This window comes from Polyergus mexicanus, unplaced genomic scaffold, assembly GCF_030449975.1.
Source record: "Polyergus mexicanus isolate NDT 795.1 unplaced genomic scaffold, iyPolMexi1.0 SCAF_9, whole genome shotgun sequence".
NCBI lineage: Eukaryota > Metazoa > Arthropoda > Insecta > Hymenoptera > Formicidae > Polyergus > Polyergus mexicanus.
Window position 1 is genome coordinate 1964487 of NW_027223329.1, and position 18534 is coordinate 1983020.

Consider the following 18534-nt stretch of genomic DNA (forward strand, 5'->3'; position numbering starts at 1 on the left):
AATAAATGTAACTTGAGAACCGCGTTCTATGTTGAATAAGTTTGTAACGATGACTGTAATTTATCTCGCAATGCCAATTAATTTCTTATTTCATAATACAATGTAGTCGATAACAAGTAGCAAACTCTAAAAATTGTGGTTGTAAAACATCACGTAAAACTACATGGTGAAACATCTGTGAAAAAGCGGACCGAATCGATTGAAAGAATAAAGAGAGAATAAAAACTAGTGGTGTAAAAGGGGGAAATGAAGCTTATGTATTGTACATTGCCCCTGTTTCGAGAGCATATCTTGCCACGGTATTAGCGACACGAGAGATCGAGGAATAAATTCTCCTAGGGAGTGTAAGTGATTGGCCGTGTACACGTAATTTCTCACCGTCTGTCTGTTTCGTTTCACCCTAATAGACACGAAACTCGCTTTCACTTTCTCAACTGTGCTATATAATGCTCTATTAATTGGGGAGGGGATCATATTTACATGAAATACAGGGTAAGTTAGAATCGCTGAAACACATACACGGGTCGAAGATATATTGATATTCCTCTATCGTATATGGAAGATGCGTGTATTGAGAGATAATTAAAGTCCGATCGAAATATACTTTTTAGAAATCACACATAAATTTGAATAATAAAATAAATAAACATTAACCTATTTATTTGAACTTTTCAGAAATTTACACGTATGTATTTCGTATGTAAATTTTTTAGTAAGAAATTTTTTAAGACGATTTTTCGCTCTCTCGGCGATATAATGAATATTCCTTAAATAAAGTTTACAATTCAAATATTTTAATAAGAGACGTAGCCTCTCGGAGACAATATAGCGTTACACTTTGGACAATAGATGTTTTCAAGTTAGCACGCATTGTTGCTTAACTCGCCCTTTTGCTGCACCCGCGGAGTCGTTTATCGTACGGTCTAATAAATGCAACATTTTGCGCTTTAGAAGCGCCGCTTTTACTCTTGTCGGGATACTTTATGATGGCCTGTTTGTTGCGAAAATTGTACCGATTCTTCGTGAAAAGCAACGAAACGACCATTGTAAAGGGTTAATCGCATATTGTCTCCACTTATCCTTGCCACTCGCGCTTCCATCCTCTTTACCCTCACTCTTTTATTTCACGCGGTCCCATTTTACAATCTCTTTGTTTACGTTCAAAACTCTCATCTCTTCTTCCTCTCTTCTCTTCTCGAATAAATCTCTTTAAAAGTATATTGCTCGTACAAACTTATACACTTATATTCAAAATTGTGTTTCCAATTATACTAAAAATATAAAAAATTTATTTTCTTAAATATATAATTTATAAGAAATGTGTGTTAGGTTATCTCTCTCAGCTACCTTTTTTTTTTGCATATCATATAAAATTATCTCTTCTCTAAAATATATACAATAATATGTAGATTTATATATTATATTTTTTTTTTAATATTGGAAATTAAAAGTATAGTTATTCAAGAATGATGTTAACGTAAGATATGTATTGTGAAATATTATAAAAAGTGAAGAAAATCTATGTTTTTTTTAATTCTTATTAGAATTCTTATTCTGTTATATCTATATTTAATGAGAGGATGTAAAAGCAGAGAGAGATTAAATGTTTAATATTAAAGCTAATGCTTTTTTTTTCATCGCTATGGGTTCGCCGTGTTTCGTTTATACGTGTCGCATGCCCGTACATCGGTTTTGAGAACTTGATCACGCATCGCGTTTCAAAGATTTCTACGGTTATTTGTGTCTATTTGCGCGCGATTCTAGTCGCGCGTATCGTGTCGCGAATTCTGCTGCATCCGGTCGCAAACGCAAACGTAATTCAAATCCAATGTAATGTCCAGAAAATTTTTGCTTCGATCCCCTGTTTATCCGGGACTTGTAAAATTTTATATATAGATTGGAATGTCTCCAATTCACGGCGGAATTTGCAGCATCAATATCACGTATCAGTGAAATTCTTATGCTAAAATCATTGAAATTGCAACAATAGCATCAGTTTTGTCTGCAAATCACAATGAAAGTAATTACACGGAGAGAGAGAGAGAGAGAGAGAAATGTTTACATCGCGTTATAGAATAGTTACACTTTGAAGAAACAGAACGTGAATAAATAATTGACATATTTATCTTAAAAAATGAAAGAATGCCACTTGAAGTTATAATAAAATTTTTTATTATATATTATAAAATAAAATTTTGTATTTTAGTTATATATTGTATAATAATGATATGAAATTACAATGGGAGTATTGCTGTAATTATCGTAGTTGTCATCGTTATATAATTTAGTAAGAGTTCCCTTTTTATATCTTATTCTCTAACTTGCACAGTTTCCTAGTTCTCAGTACTTGATAGTTATTGGATATAAGGAGATGTCGCGGTGATTGGATTGACACGGTGATATGCGATCGATCGATAAGATGTGAATGTAAGTTTGCATGAGAGAAAAGTTTACGGTGCGATCGTACACGCGTATGAATAATTTCAGCTTGTACTCGTAAAATGACGAAGCAGAAATTTATTCACGAATCATCTTACCTACAAACTGAATATACGATTGGAACTACAGCCGCGGACTAGAGAACGGAGTGTATTAAATATTCACGATTATAAAATAAGGATTATATAAACTTGAGGAGAAACATTTTTGTAATAAATCGATCTCATATGATACCGTTAAAAAAAATTGCGTAAACTAATATTGCGATAATAAACAATTTTAATGATTCATTATAATAATTAGAAAAATTATCCCGATGACAATAAATGGTCAAAGAAATCCATCCTGAATCTTTACGGAGACATCTTTAACTCGATACTTGTAAATCGACAATGTTACTTGGAAATTCTATCTGTAACGTGGGAAACGTCAACGCGCAGAGTAGTGGATAATTCATTATTAACGCACGCGATGCTACACAAGGTACGCCATGTGATTCCGGATGGTTTCAAGTGTGACGGGATGCATCGGAGTTAATCAGTTCGTAGCAAAACTCGTGCAATTATATCCACAGTGCACATCCTGCAAGCCACGGGATAGATACATTGAGAGGTATGTTCCTTCGAATTTGAGAGATCGTAGGGATTTTCGCCTGACACAGCAGGAGAAGATCCGCGAATAGTAACAGCTTGACGGTTTTCTTTTTTGAAGACGCAATATATATTTCATAAAATATTTTATTGGAAATTTAATATAGAAAAAGAAAATTTTCACGAAGGAAAAGGATGAAGGATGTAATTTTCTGAAAAACCCGATCCATCTCTTTTAATTAGTCCTGGTTAAAAAAAATATTAGTATCTCGACAGTACTATTGATGCAAAATTGTTTTAGCGTTTGATAAGAAACTTTACCACGTGTAGCCGATGTATGACTACCATATAATTAGTTTAATAATTATTATCATTCATAATGTATAATTCCAAAATCTAATGAGATTTTCCAAAACGCGCATTTATTACATTTAACAAATAATACAACAGTATTCGCAAGGCGTTACTATTAGCCGTGACAATCGCATGCATAATCCATGTCCCGTTCGCGCTATTATACGTCTGGGGAACAACCGTCTGCGCGCGGGGCCCATTCACGTCGTCGTCGTATCTCATCCGACACCCTCCTTTCTCATTGTCGTCGCATCGACGGCGACGTAGTGTTCTTGATGTAAAAAAACGCGAAATCAAAGAGAAGGAAATGTGGAGTGATTCGAGTCTGGTTATCAGTTTGGCTTGAAACGAAAACGGAACGACAAACACGAGATTCCAGTGAACCGTAAATCGAAATCTATAGGGTGTTCGGAGAATTCCTAATCCGTAACCATAGATTCTTTGACGGAATTGTCAAAATAATATTCGTGTAATATTATGATTGTTATATACAGCTTATAACGAAATAGTATGAATCTCTCTCTCTCTCTCTCTCTCTCTCTCTCTCTCGTAATGATATTGCGAACGTGATTTTAACGACTATGATATGATTTTCATCAATTTATAATGTTGCGTGAGTATGTTTTACCGCAAAATTTTAACGATGCACTTTTTTTAGCATTTGTGGCGGATAAAATTTCGTAAAAAAAAAAAAATAAAAATAATGAATATATATATATACAACAGGAAAACGCAGATCTTATACATTGGGATTGTCTATATATTCACGATGAATCGCGATATGTCAAATTATCACGTGTCTTATTCTGTCACACACAATCGAAAATCTTGGTGCACAAAAGAAATAAAATGGATTTAATTATATATTAGTCAAACTGTCATATAACCAGTTCAGCAACGGCTGCATTTAGTACAATACAATAGAACAATACGATACAAAACAATACGATACGATTGAACAATACTTTTTATTATTAAAAAAAAAAAAAAAATATTAAAAAAATAGTTTTTCTTAAATTCTACATTAAATTTATTATTATAGAGAAATCACTATAATGTATAAAACGAGTAAATAAAAATATAAGAAATGAGAAAAGTCAAATGTAAGATATATAAAGATATAAGAAAAAAATATTACTACACGCAGTTTTATTTGCAAATTTTTAAGCGAAAAGTCAATCGGAGGCACCTATATATAAATATATATGTCTCGATGTTACGTACAATAGTCGGATATACGTATAGAAACGGAAGCAGGAAAAATATCGGTTGAGCGAATTTAATCAATTAACTTGCCTTCAGTCGAGCGGTGAATCGCGCGAACAAGTGAATTGCGCGATTTTAATTAGTTAAATCGCGAGCGCGGGAGTTTAATGAGATAGCGGGCAACCACGTTGATCGTCCAAGAGGGCGGACAGTTAAACGGCTTTGTTAGAGGGTTAATGCGTAAGTTCACCTCCATCGTGACAAGTTTCGAGTTTTACATTTGCGTAATTACGATGCCTTTATTTTAGTAATGCACTTTTTTTTTTTTTTTCCCAAAGTGAAATATCACCACGTTGTGTATATTCATTAATTTGATTGATCTCAAATAATCGGGCAATCGAAATATCTGATTAATCGAGCCACGCGACATAAAATATATTTTCATATAGAAAGATTATCATAAATATATGTATTTGATTTAATTTATTCGCGATTAGTTTCGCATGCAATGAACACACATTTATTTAGCATTTGCTATTTATTAATGATGTTTATAAATGATTGAAAATAATGTCTCAATCAAAATTGTTATACAATTAATTTCGTAGTAATCATCTAATTTTCCTAATTATCTAATATATCATTAATAATTTATACCTATATTATATAACTTTAAAAATATCTGTGGATAATTTTCTAGACAATCGTATTCCGAAGAGATTGACTAACATAGTAAGTTTTCGATTACAGAAATATTAAAATGTAAATATAAATGTAAAAGTTTTTGTTACGATTATCCATAATTAAATGTCGACAACTCGACAAGTTCTTTTTTTACATACATACATTTATAACTACATGACATAACATCGCTTTTCGCATGTCAATGGACGATATGATGTCGTGATGATTAACTTTACGATTTGACATTTAATATTCGCCGCGTACGGTTTTCGCTCGTAATTAAATTAGAACGGTGAACGTTGCACTTACGCAACTTTTATTCAAGCCACGTAACGTTGACTGAATCCAAACATGGCTCGTCGGAGTTGGCTTCGGAGTTTTCAATTCACTCGGAAATACATAATCGGAGAACGCGTTCGAGAAAATATTATATATCTCCGATATACGAGAGAGAGGTTCTGAAGAGGATGACATTTGTGCGCGTAATTTTTTTTTCTTTTTCTGTATTTTTTTTTTCTTTTTCTATATATATATTTTTAACGCAATCTCTTTCAAATGTCATCAACGTAGCGACAAACTGGGACAGTTATGAAACAGCGACTCGGAGTGAAACGTAAGCCTTCTTCTTGTTTTCACTTGACAAAAGTATTACATATTGCTGAAATAATATAGATTATCGATATGATTTATGGAGAGGCGATCGAATGGTTATTATGTCCATTTTTCAAGATATATTTTTTAATACACATAAATAATATAATAGAAAATGTATATTCATGAAACAATATTTATTTTATGACAAATCAGTAATAATTTTTAATTAAATTTAATATTATTCTAATATATTAGAAGAAATCTCGATTCAGATACTTGAATCTGCGAAATTTTTATTCTCGTTTACATTTTTGAAATTGTTGATGCCCTGGCATTTTTGTTAAAATTAAAAATCTGTAGGTTAGTTCGTGAATTCGTGGTTGAAGTATATAAAAACCTGACATATTATAATTTAGAAGGTTTTAAACGGCACTCTCTCGAACGGGGCGAAGACGCGGACACGAGCTCTTCTCCTCGAGAGAGCGCCTCTCGACGTTCACGGGGTCCGCGGTCATAAATTTTTGCACGCGCTCGCGCGGATGGTATTTTCGATGCTGACTACCGGCTTTTTCTCCAAAAGTGCTGTTCGCGGCCGGAAATTTACGATGGACGATGAAGAACCGCAGAACCTGTCCGCTCTGCCGGCGAAGGCAAAGAAGAACCGCTGCTGCTCTCATCGTCTCCTCCATAGCTTCGGGAAAGTTATTAGCGTGGCATAGATTCTCGTCTGAAAAACTGCTCACGTAATCGATACATAGTACGTACGGCTGGAGCTTAATTTATGTACGAGCGATCTTCACTTTGCTATTGTAAATTCGGTAGTGGAAATGATCCGAAAGAGAGAGAGGAAAAGAGCAAAAAAAAAAAAAGGGGAGAACGTTTACATTATTTCGCAAACGCGCGCGCTCCTCAACATATTCTCAAGCATATATATAATTTATAAGAGATCGATCGATGTTTGGCTCGAGCGGATTCTCTATTCGTCGCCGTAGAACCTCTGTATGTCGCGGTATCGATGTCCAATATATCGAAGGCTTGATTAATGCACTAAATTTGCGCTATGCATCGTGCATCGTGCGCTTGCATGGTCCCTCAGCAAATGCTGCCCAGGTCGCGATAGATTTAATGACAGCAGCTGCTACCGTTCCGTTCCCTCTCCCTCTCCCTCTCCCTTCCCCTATTCTCTCTGCCGCGCTTTATCACGGGATTATTTCGTACTTAATGAAGGTTTATAATTGATAACCTTACCGTGACGCATTGGAATTGTAAAGAACATTAATAACGAAGGGAACGTACACAATTATCGCTCGTCGTTTCTCATTTGTATACTCGGTGTTGAAAATCCAAGGATAATCTCTGATTTGCATCGATCTTTTAGAATTCCCTAAACATTACATATACCTGTATCAGCGCAATGCAAATGTAAGCGCGATAACGTTGTACTTAGATTTGAATTAATGCGATATAAGAAATGTTACTAAAATCTGATCATATGCGTGAAATTTAAAAAGAGATAACGGAGTAGAAGAAATCGAATAGAGACAAAAATCGAAGAATTTGTCAAACGCGCTGCATAGTTTCAAAGCTACGCGGATTGTAACACAGCGACTGCTTTCGACTACATTTTACTGTAAGCCTACTCGAGTTGATTGCCCATCTTTCTCGCCTGTGTTTAATGTAGCATATGAGCGAAAACGACGAGGCTCGTGAAAAAGTGCAGACGCGATCATTCGGCATCGGCGACCGATAAAAAGCCTACGTCATTCCGTTGGAGTACAGAATATGTAATTTATTGACATTTTCGAATCAGTCGCGAGGATAAAGCGAATAAATGTACGCTATCAACAATGTACATTTAAAAATTTCACTCTACTTTGAAATTCAGCTGCTTTGATCATTCAAATTGTTTACGATCTATTTTTAAACTTTTCGGAGCATTTAATAGCTGATTAACAATAGAGAGAAAGAGAGAGAACTAAGTAAAGCAAAATATTTTTAATGGAAGTAATAAAAAATAATATCCATGTTTTTATGAAGAGGAATTATTTTTGAATCAGTTGAAAGTTAATCTTTGTTATTGTTGAAATTTCAAGTGCAATTTTATTCAGTATTTAATAAAATCTGGCCATTTAATTTGTAATAAGAAGATATTTAGGAGATATATATATATATATATATCTTTCTCTTTCTTAAATTAGTATGTATATAACAAATTGATATATATTTCAAATTGCCACAAATCTTGGAAATTTTAATGTGAAATTCATAATATACTTCAACTATTGTATGTGAGATACCTGAGCCATATTCTTTCGTCTTTTACCACATGAGTTGTAATCGTGTCTCGTAACAATTTATCCTAGTCGACGACTGCTATCTAAAGTTCTCGCTTTCGTGCTTTCGTTTGTAGTCGTCGACCGAATCTCTGAACAAAGTTTCACTAGCTAACCGAGTGCGGACAACACGGGTTTCACGGTATGTGCTTCACGGCCGGGCGTATAACGGCCTTTAAATTCGCGTTTACACGTGTCGCATGTCCAAGCCGAAACGTGGAGTACTCGGATAGACGTGGGTGTGGCGGGATGCGCTTTCGTTCAAATCTCGAAAAGGGTCTCTCGACGCCGCCGAAGCGGCGACATTGCGTCGGTTCGTCGCTCGATAATTCTTCGCGAAACGTAATAAAATGTGAGCTGCGTCTTTTAAGTCGCAAATGCGAGTGTCTTCTCGCTTTCCATATTTTTCTCGCATGACGCCAGAGATAGATTCGAGAATAGGTGGCACATAGAAAAGATTTCTATTATGAATGCAGATTTGTTTTATTTTTTGGAAGCAATGCCATTATCATTGTAACTAGAAAAATATGAAATTATATTAATTGTATTTTTTGTTAAAATATAAAATTAACAAAGATTTTCTTTTTGTTACATTCCCAATTTCAACACGATAAAAGTAATTTAATTTTTGTATTCAAAAAGTTGAAAATTTTATTTATAAAATTAATAATGGACGAATAAGTAATTAGAGAAAATATATAAAGAGAGAGTTTAAAAAAACAAGGGTATGTTTTTTAGGAAAATTATATTAGATTGACGTGTTAATTATTTTCTTTTCCCGATTAACAGAGTCTGCGGAGAAAATTAAAGCGATGAAGAAAGGGGAAATTATTAAATAAAATTTTAATGTAAAAAATGAAATTTATCTTTCACATTCCTTACTATATGTAAAATAATAAAAAAATATGCTTATAATAGACGGTCGGGTTTTTGCGATAAAAATAAAGAAAAAAGAATTTCTTTTTAATAAGACATGACTTATATTGTATATCAATTTACTGAGAAAATAATTTTATATCTATTGAACTCTAAAGTAGAATATCTTTTTACATTTTAAGAGAAATATCTCTCTCTTTTTCATATATAAATTATACAATATATGCTGAGATCGTAAAAAAAAAAAAAAAAAAACTTTATGTTTCGTAAAATATGTGTGAGAGAGAAAAGTATGTATATTTACAATTATATAATTATTTAATAATTAGCGTTAATTAGTACGTGCTCTCTCTTTCTCATAGTTGAAAATAAAATAGAGAAATAAAACAACCACAATGATAACAATATAGAAATTCGTTTTATTTCTACTTGGAATGAGGTACCATTCCGTGAGGGCAATATCCGTCAACTAGCCGGGTGATACTTCTGTTCCGTAGGATAAAGTCATCTGGACGTTAACGCGCGGATGCACTTAAGACCAGGTGGTAGAGCCCAGCGTAAAAGAAACATTCGTCTTTACGGAGACGACTGTAATCGCGTTAGCCACTGGCAGGTACGCCCTTGTAATTTCCTACGAGCGCGGTCAAGCAAGCTCTCTCTTGACGTTTGTTTGCCCGAGGCATGTCGGTGCTCCCTTCAGTCATGGTGTTAGTATACTCGACGCTCCGAATCAATTTTCATTATCAGAAATGGAAAGCACCGAGAGCGAAAGAAAGCAAACGCGTAACGTATATATACCGGATTGAAAACACGTATCGAGATTTTTACGAAATAAGATTGATATTCTCTCGGTACAAAGATATATCGTATATAGATACATATGTATACGTATTTCTCGATGAGCTTAATTGACTTGCTCGGAGACTCAAATTATTATTAATTAATTAATTACCGCGTGTTTCGATCGACAAATAACCAGTACGCGAGAAGCCGCAACCTCGAGCGATCTCTTTCAATGATGGACGCAACCCTCGTATCCGTCACATTGTAGTTGGACGGCTTCATTCTTACGGGTCACTCGATCAAGATAGGTCAGTTAATTGCGGCTTTACTCGAGAAGATCAGGTTGACGCGCGATCGCATTGCACAGATTGTTCCTCCTTGATCACGCGAATATTCGATTACCCGGAAACCGCGCGACGACCAGCCGCAGCCGGGGATACAACGTTTCCGGTTTTAATGAACGCCTTTGATAAGAGTGTGTGCTGATTTTGGGCGCAAACTCGATTGAATTCTCTCTCAACTCGCTGCACAAAGGTAGAGAGTGCGAACTGTATAATAAATTGCGCTGGGATTGTTTCTCGGACATCTGTCGCGTGTTCGTCTATATCATAATATATTTGCATTGCGATATTTTAGAAAATACTAGCTTTTAGGGCTAAAAAAGATCGACGTTTTTACCCATAATTAATTCTACAAAATATTCTAATTGCACGATTGATATTTGAGCAACCGTACGTAAAGATACGGTATTTAAATTGTTAAACATTTAGCTTAGTCGATTCAATTACATTAATCATGCAGATTTGGTCGAAATTCACGCTCGATAAGCTGGAAATTCAATTTCGAAACAGATACCATTCAAATTCGCGCATAACTCATCGTCATTGTGAATACAAATAAAAGAATTATTCAATAACGGATCTTTATCGCAGAAATAATAAATAAATTATAAAAATAAATTTGATATATTATTTAAAAATTACAGAGAAAATAATAAATCGATTTTCTACAAATTATATTACACAATTAGATTTAACAAATAAAGAATATAATAAATATAGAAATTGAATTCTTTCTCGTTAAAGGGGGAAACCAGTGTAACAGCTTAAAAAAAAAAAAAAAAAAAAAAAAGGCTAGCAAAAGGCTAACTGGTTTCTCCTCTTAATTTTCTATAATCTGAAAAAGAGATCATCGCGCTTATCAAAATTTTGTGTCCTGTATAAATATATTTTGCGATAATACAGTATGACACATATTCGAGAGAGATTTATCCGCTTAAGTTTTTATTAAATTGTGCCGCTACGTAAATTTACAGAGTTCCTCAACTCTGCTAGTACAGAAACTTATTCACTCTCTCTCTCTCTCTCTCTCTCTCTCTCTCTCTCTCTCTCTCTCTCTCTCTCTCTCTCTCTCTCTCTCTTGGTAGAGCAATTTGGTTACCGCGATGCATAAGCGTAATTCCATTCTCATTAATAATTTCGAGACAGGGGACGTTGCTTCTATTTGAAACGAGTCTTCAGCCGGTGAAGTAAAGTGGTGCCGCATTTTGGGATAACTGTCGTGCGTGCGAACACTATTCTGATGTCATATGTAGAACGCAATAGCTTGCTAGGTAGGCACGCCCGCGTTTAGCATCGCGGCGCCGCTCCTCGCCGGGTTCATAGAGCATGGGTTATGAGGTACGGAGCTTTCCAGATTATGTCCCGCGAAATCTCGCGTCTAACAGTCTAGTCTTAGCTACGGGATCTACCCTACACTCTAGATTTGGGGATCTGGATCTTGGGAGCGCGCGTAGGTTAGCTGGGGGATTCCCGTCTTAAGCACCGCTCAGAGTACCGGATTTCTGTCCTAAGTAATTTCGCAAGTGGCAGCGTGAAAGTTATTGGTTTCGTGTAATGTACTCATGCAAGCTCGTAATAATTCCAAGATCTCTCCAAGATACATCAAAGATACTGCGGAACGTAAGTTCCTCTTAATAAGGATTAAACTTGATAAGATTCTTTTTCGTCAAACGTGAACTTTTTATAAAGCGTAAAATAATGCGTGAGAAATTTTCTTTCCTTTAAATTTATTTTTATTAATTGTAAAGATTTTTTTTTTTTTTTTTTTTTTTTTTTTTTAATAATGTTCAATTATTTTTATATTTTTTTATATGTATATATACATGTGATTTTTATTAATTTAATATTTCTATAAAAAAAAAGATTAAGTATTTGTATAAATTTCGTGAGCGAATGATCGTAATTTTACTCTTAATATTCAGAAATTATCTTAGGCGATGTAAAATTTAATTAAGTTTTATATATATATATATATATATATATATATAAATTAAAAAAAATAAATAAATAAAAAATAAAAAAAAAGTATCCTAGAGAATATCCTCGAGAGGACGTTACGATATCATTGACTGCCAATTCATTTCGACAACACTTATCGTTTCCTCGATTGTGAATATACGGAAAATTGGAGAACGTAAGGTATACTCTTTGTAGCTTCTTCAATCGCGTTTCGCGCGATAAACCCGAGAATGCGTTTAAGAAAAACGAACGTTACGACGTCGTTGCCACCGCGGGGAAAAAACCGGGCACTCTTTGGGAATACTCGTCTCGGTAAGATCTTAACTGTCGGAAAGCCATTAAGCCGTTGAGCATTTTACGAAATTGAGATCTCAATGATAACGACAACTATCCGTGGAGACATATAAAAACAAACGTTTATGCACGAAAGCGTATTTCTACCACCATAGTAGGAGCTTAACAAGTATATTTTCGCATAATTTAAACATCAAGTTCTCTTATACGTTGTATGAATAATTTTTTTATATTTATGATATTTATATAAAAAATATATCGCAATTTTTATATATACATATTTTTAAACTTATAATTTATCTAGAGTTTCATGGGCTAATTCAATATCTTGACTTTACGGAACATTGCAAAATATATTTATAAAAGAGGGAGGAATTTATACTATTAGATTATTAAGACAAAGTTTTTCCAATAATAAAACAAACAATTACAATTATTCATCTGATTTTGGATTAAAGATGAGTGTACTTATCGTTCTTACATAATTTTATTATAGCTATTAATTTTATCAGCGCGAAAGATTATTCTTCCGTTCTTTTACCTCATCCCGTTACCCCTCTTTCATTAAACCTTAGATCTTACGAAATTAACTTGCCAAGGCCCAGTGCCTCTCGAAGCTACGAAGACATAGCGGAAGCCATTGCGGATGAGCACCAGTGGTTTTCTCCGAGTCTCAGACAGTGATTGTCGTTTCACCGATACACGGTACATTGAACACACTTGCGTCTCACTTGTATTACCTTCCCGCAGCGAGGACGCTCCCCTCCGCTCGCGTATGCAGGTGAAGGTATACAGGTACACAAAGTGCGGCGGGGGAGGGGAGAGGCGACAGTGAGAGACGAGTTTAGTTTGCCGGAGTGAAATTTATTGGGTCGGAAATGATCCCATTACCGCGCGCCAAAATGGGTTACGCCACTTCTCGGCGTAGATGAATCCGGTATGAACTGCTTCGCGGATGCAACATCTCGTCTTGTAATTCTCCTCTTGTTCATTAAAACATGCCTGGGCGAGAACTCCGACGATAATCGAAAAAAAGTGATAACATGTGCGGATTGAAACGGAGACACGAGGGATTTGGAGGTGAAAGTAGCGAATTTTATTCTTCAAAATTTGTATCGAAGTAAAAAAAAAAAAAAAAAAAATGCATGGTTTTGAATCAATTTTTTTTATTCGAAATTTAAATACTAAACGTTTTGATCGTGTTATACTTTTTTATCTCGACATGATACACAGCGAAATAAATCTACATTCGTAATTCAATATGGAAAAAAAAAGGGGAGAAAAATTGTAGCCGCAAGTTTCACTGATACAATAGATATAGTGAAGAATGATAGCAACGTATAGGCACATTATAAATTTTGATGTATAAAATTTCTATATATAAAGTTGTGATGTTAGATGTTGGAAGAGCGAGAAGACGAAATATCAGTTAAATCAAGTTTATACTTGGTACACTTGGGTCATCGATCATTTTCAGTTCTGCCCCATCTGTCTACACTATGACATAACCATAACCTTGGTCAGAAGGATTGCTCGAGAATCATTCATAGTTGACATACCACACGGCGCGAGCACTTTATTATGTCGCTACACGTGCAATTATTATTTTATCACATACGCTTTCTTATATAACTACTATTTATTATCGGATTGACTTTAATTACTTCTAATGTGTCAATATGTCGTAATTTATAGAAATTTATAATTGCATGTTATTTCGCTGTGTATCATGTCGAGATAAAAAAGTATAACACGATCAAAACGTTTAGTATTTAAATTTCGAATAAAAAAAATTGATTCAAAACCATGCATTTTTTTTTTTTTTTTTTTTTTACTTCGATACAAATTTTGAAGAATAAAATTCGCTACTTTCACCTCCAAATCCCTCGTGTCTCCGTTATAAATTTTTTATACTAATTGTATTATTATTATTATTATTTCTTTTTTTTTTTTTTTTTTTTCGGTTACAGGTAAGTGTCCATCGCGTTAGGATTATATCATTCATTGCAGAGTCGATGAGTTATTATTTTCAATTATAAATTTTGGTGATGTGGGTATCATTTTTCTCCAAAATTCTAACGATAAAAAGTATATGGAAAAGATGTTGAAAAGATGTTTTTTTAATAGATATTAATTTTTAATGGTGTTATGCTCATTATTGAAATTAATATCGTCAACGAAATTCTTGCAAAGATGTACGGGCTTTCAGGCGAAGTATGAGGAAAGAATATCGCAGCGAAATCGCATATGATATAATTAACGATCGATGGAATTTAAATAAGAATTCCTCCGCGAGCGCGAATTCCGCATGCGGTAGGAACGAAATTCCGCGGAGTCGAAGCGTTAAATCGCTCGCTTCTCCTTCTTCTGATTGGATCGATATTATTTCGCGTTCCGGTATCCGATATTCGCACGTAACAATGGCAGACGGTAACGAAGACGGTAACCAAGGTATTAAATTATGCGCGGGCCGTTACGCGATTGCGGAATTTCTCTCCTCGTCGGTATCGTCTGTGAATGATATTCTTTTTTACATCGGAGGGGACGAAGGGTCGACGAGCGGCGTTTCCTGAATTATTCCGTCGAAAGGTAGATTTTATTTTTTTGAGAGTCGGGATCGAGTCTCCTTCTCACGAATTTAGGTAACCCGCCCGAGATATACGAGCGTGTCGGAAATTCGGCGGGGGAATGTTGTATTCCCAGACCGCGTGAAAAGTTATTTCAATTTTTCAAGTAGGCGGAAATGTCATTTATCAAAGTCGCTCCGTGCTCCTTTTAATAATGTTGCGCCAAGGTAACGAGAAGAAAATGAACTGGAATTCCAGAATCCTGTTTCGTGAAAAGTAAGCATATTGAGTAATCACGTTGCTCTATAAATGATAAGAAGATTGTGTCGCGACACCAAATCAATTTTTCTTGTCGAAACGTAAAAAATATTTTCTTATTGAGACGCTCGCGTAAAGTCAATATTTATAATATGATTTCAATTCAAAATTTGCTTCCCATCAGAGTTAATTTTTTAAAATTAAAACTGAAAGGAACGAGGCATCAATTAAATTATGGGTTAAAGTTAACCGAAATTGGTGAAAGCGGTTTTAAATTAAGAAATAAACATTTACAACTATAGTTATATATTATTATTATTTTTGTAACGTGCAATATACTTTAATTTTATTTCTCGTTCGATTGACGTTAACTTTCTCACGCAGTTTTTTGAATATTTATTTTGTATTTTCTTGGGCGTTTTCGATAAATAATAGCAGACGTGTGCCAAACGTCGTAGTCACATTCTTTCGTCGCACATCATAATTAAATTTCCATAGTGAATTAAATTAGCGCGTGACGGACTCGACGAAGCGAATATAATGCGCGAAAGCGCAACGAAAATGCTTTTTCTTTCACAGATCTTGGCTTGAACTTTCACGATTTAAATTGAAGTCGATTAAGTTTGCCAGAAATATCTGTGAAATATATCATTGGTCTTTTACAACATTAATTTACGAGATTCATATCTATACAATATATTATAAATATCCTATTTTTTTTAAGTGTACAAGATGCTTTATATATCATTACCTATGATAATAGTGAAGGATTTATTTTGTTAATCAATTTCTTCAATTATTTCACTTAATAAAAAATAAATTAATTTATTTTATTCTCGTTTTAAATATTGTATATTTACAATACACACATATTATATATATTTCATATATTTGATCATATATAATATATATATTTGAGATAAAATAATCTCTCATATTAAAATTGTTTTACGTATTGAAAAATATTTAATATTATTAATAAATATTAATAATAAATATTATTAATTCAATAATAACTAATGATATTGATATCGACAAGATTTGCTCAACTGCGATATCACGATAATTATCCTCAAAGTTAGCATTCGATAATCGTGTCTTGTCGACTCATCGATTTATAGTCTTGTCGTTGACCTTGCCTTCCCATTACTCGTCGATCACGACCGCGGCTTTCATCCGTGAAAAATAACCGGCGAATGACGTTAAGCGGCTAACATATTACGGGGTTAACCGCCGCGGGCGATCGCCCCTTGTCGTATCGTTCTGAGAAGCGCCGATCCCCAATTAAATTCCCTCGAGAGAATTAAATCACGAGCGAGGATAGCGGCATTTCTCCGGTAAGAGAGGCTCTCGACGGGAAGATGGCAGACAGGTGGTAAAATCGAGGAAGAAGAGGAGACGAGAGGAGCGACGAGGAAGAGAGAGAGGAGGGAAAGGGAGGACGGATCTCGGAGATGAGAGAAGGAGGTAACCGGAGATGGGGAAGGCGCGCTGAAAATGATTTAATTAAATCGATATTAAACGAGGCTGTCGTCGCGCTACCTGCACGAGAGTCAAGAATCAAGACCTGGGATCTGCGCGCGTGTGATCCGCGGCGATCTTATGCAAAGTGATGCAAACGATTAGTTATCCGCGGTCGCAGACGAGTAGTAAAAGTGCGTAACGCGCCGGCCGCTTTATTGCCGCTCGTTGCCACTTTGGCCACGACTTATCGGAGGGGAAACTTTTCGAGAGGGAAACTTGAGTTGGTGAGTTTGGCGATGGCACTTAGGGATCTAGTCTTAATTTAAGATCGTCTTAGCAGATAAGAAAGGTAAGCTACGTGCAAAAATTCTCAAAGTCAGAACGAGGAACATTTTAAACTGAAATATGAAAAAGGGGTAGTTGTACGTAGATAATTTAATGTATATCTAATAACATTTAAAAAAAACATTTTACATTTGTGCTTTGTTAGTATTTTTACGGAATATATTTTATTTTTATATTTTTTTTTCTCGCACACTATATATCGCTATATAAAAAAATATAATTTTAGTATACATTTTTTTTTTTTTTTTTTTTTAATTTAGTGCTTTGCTTTTTAAATGCGAGATTTTTCGATTATACTCGGAATGAGATACTGTTGGTTTCATTACGTTTGTATCGCTTCATTATGTAACGAAATTTTATTAGCTCGAGGCGTCGAAATATTTCAAGACATATTTCTGGTCTGATATTGCGACGGTTTAAGCGAGAAATCGCAAACCTCTCAAACGTATGCCATGGTATTCGTCGAAATGGGTGTATTTTAATAGGCTCCCTTGCGGTTATAAAATTTCTCTTTGTGTCCTGTCGGCTCTTCGAAATTCGCCGTTGGAGATTTCGTTGTCTAACTCGACAGTGAAACGGACGATTTTTCTGTCTGCGTAAAACTCTTCACACACCGACGAAAATACACGACGTCGCGCGTTCCTTCTCTTCGCAAATTACAGACTCATTGCTCTAACTTCGAATTGATGGTGACAATTCCATGTAGCTCCACCGTAATAACGAAACCGATATTGCGTGTCATAGCAATATCTTACAGTCGTTATTTCTTTCGAATTGCATCAAGTTATATGCGCGGTGTCCTTAATTCGTTGAAATTCCGATTTTTGCGTAGGAAAAATAGACGACACCAATTCTCGTTTGACAGAAAGTCGTTATCACGCTAATAATCAAGAATATTGCCAGGTTTTGTCCTTTGAAAATCAGCGTCAAGTTTACGTGCGATGTATAAAGAGAGAAACGTGGAAAAATCTTATATTTTATTTATTGTCATTTTAACAATAATTAACTATGCATGAAATATATATACAATAATTATATAAATAAAAAAATTAAAATTTCTTCGGAGAATTAATTTTTTCAATATTTTTGTTTTTCATTTCTTTTGTATTATATTGATAAATCGGGAAAAGATTGAAATGAAGTGTGTGAATGAGAGGAATTAAAGGATTTACAGAATATCGAAGAGTTGATTATAAAATTTTCTTTTCTTTTATTTTACAACAATTTTTACGGATTTCATATTTTATTCTTTAATTAAAATATGGGAGTTTTATATACAAAACATGGAAAAAATAATATTTTAAATAAAAATTTACGACGTGATACAAAATCTATTTACACGGAAACAAATAAATGATTTCGCTGAGCCAGAATACATCAAAATTTCAATTTTTAATATGCTGTAGTTCAGCGAAATTGTGATATTCTCTGTAGAATCTATTTTTTA

General features: G+C 34.5%; 1 protein-coding gene across 8 annotated transcripts in view; it reads left to right on the forward strand.

Moving 5' to 3' along the window:
• Window positions 1–18534, forward strand: part of LOC138936417 (venom dipeptidyl peptidase 4) — a 315499-nt gene that overhangs the window by 169540 nt on the left and 127425 nt on the right. The gene's annotated exons all lie outside the window — the stretch shown is intronic.